Here is a 1,739-nt window from a genome sequence, read left to right on the forward strand (position 1 = left end):
TACTTATTTGCCTGATTTAGTACACTGGATGGAGTAAGTCAATGACAGAGAACATGCTAGTGATGCCCCACATGCTACTGATAGTCTTCATGCTAACATTAGCATTTTGGCTAATTTTAGCTTATCCATTAATTTTAACATACTGAATGGTACAGCTTAGTCTACATGCTTCTGACTCTCCACAGGTTATTGACTACACTGCAGCTTTCTTTAGCATTAATGCTAATTTTTAGGATCAGAATGCTGGGTCTAAACCAACGGGCACACTTTGGCATGCCCCGGTTAAATTTCTTCAGGAATTTTCTAGTTGGGGCCTGCCCATAGCAATACATAGGCAAAGCAGTGACTGACAGTCACTGCCTCCAAGCATTGCATGGCAGGCACCTATTGTTCTACACCCAATAGAATGTCTCTTTAATTGGGGCTTGCCATAAGCATTACATAGGGAAGTGCCTTCCATGTAATGCATGGAAGGCACTTTAATACAGAGGGCAGAGCAGAAGGTCAGAACTACAACATGGTGGAACACTTTAATACAGAGGGCAGAGCAGAAGGTCAGAACTACAACATGGTGGAACACTCAATTATTACAGAGGAGGGCTGAGCTGGCATTTAGAACTACTTGCTGTTTTGGGCATTATATAGTTGGATTCACCAAACCACTGTTACACATTGGATTAGTGTGGTTATGAAAATGAAGTTTACTGAAAGTTTCAAAATAAAAGGCTGCATATTCCTCTCACGTCAGTGCACTGCCGTAGGCAGTGCAATAATATTGATCTTTTTTTATGTGTTTTTTTCCTCAGGATAGTGAACTGTGTTGCGCAGCAAGGCAGTTCACTATCCTAGAACTATCCAGTTCACTATCCTAGAACAAACATTAGCATTTCCTGGGTGTCTGATGAAGATAGAAATCCTTCTCCACCTTTCTGTCTCACACACAGGGCAGTTGGCTGAGGATTAATCGCTATAGCAACAGAATGCAGAGAAAGGCAGATCATCTGGTTTGGACTACAAACCAGCAGCCATAACTGCCAAAGCTGTAGTTCTATCTATGGCCAAGACTCAGTTAAAAGAGGCCTGAGCAGCATGTCAGAACAACATGGCGGAACTGTCAGTTACTATAGAGGAGGACTTAGCTGGTATTCTGAACTACTTGTGCTTTGAGCATTATATAACTGATTTAACCCAATCACTATTACACATGGAATTAGTGTGGCCATTTCAAATGAAGCTTACTGAAAAAATTCAAAATAAAAGACTTGACAATTTTTACATCATGTAATTGCTCTTTTTTGTGTTAGATAACTGTTTAAGAAAGCCACTGTTACACATGGGATTAGTGTTGCCATTTCAAATGAAGCTTACTGAAAGTTTCAAAATAAAAGCCTTATTAATCCCCTCCGCTTTACCGCCGCACGGGGTGCAATTACATTACGTTTAATAATCTTTTTCCCTCAAGTTAGTGCACCGCCATAGGCGGTGCAATAATATAAGCCTTTATTAGCATTTTCTCTCAAGTTATGGCACTGGCTTGCGCAAGCCAGTGCATTAGCATTTCACCTAAAATAAGCTTTTAGCCCTTTTTTTTTTAACTTATAAGCCACGTTTAGTATACTGAATGGAGTAAGTTAATGACAGACAACATGGTAGTGATCCCCCACATGCTACTGATACCATTCATGCTATTATTAGCATTTTGGCTAATTTTACCGTATGCAACATACTGAATGGTACAA

The sequence above is a fragment of the Poecilia latipinna genome, unplaced genomic scaffold, assembly GCF_001443285.1.
Source record: "Poecilia latipinna isolate Pla-1442-1.1 unplaced genomic scaffold, P_latipinna-1.0 Scaffold4663, whole genome shotgun sequence".
In the NCBI taxonomy this organism is placed as follows: domain Eukaryota; kingdom Metazoa; phylum Chordata; class Actinopteri; order Cyprinodontiformes; family Poeciliidae; genus Poecilia; species Poecilia latipinna.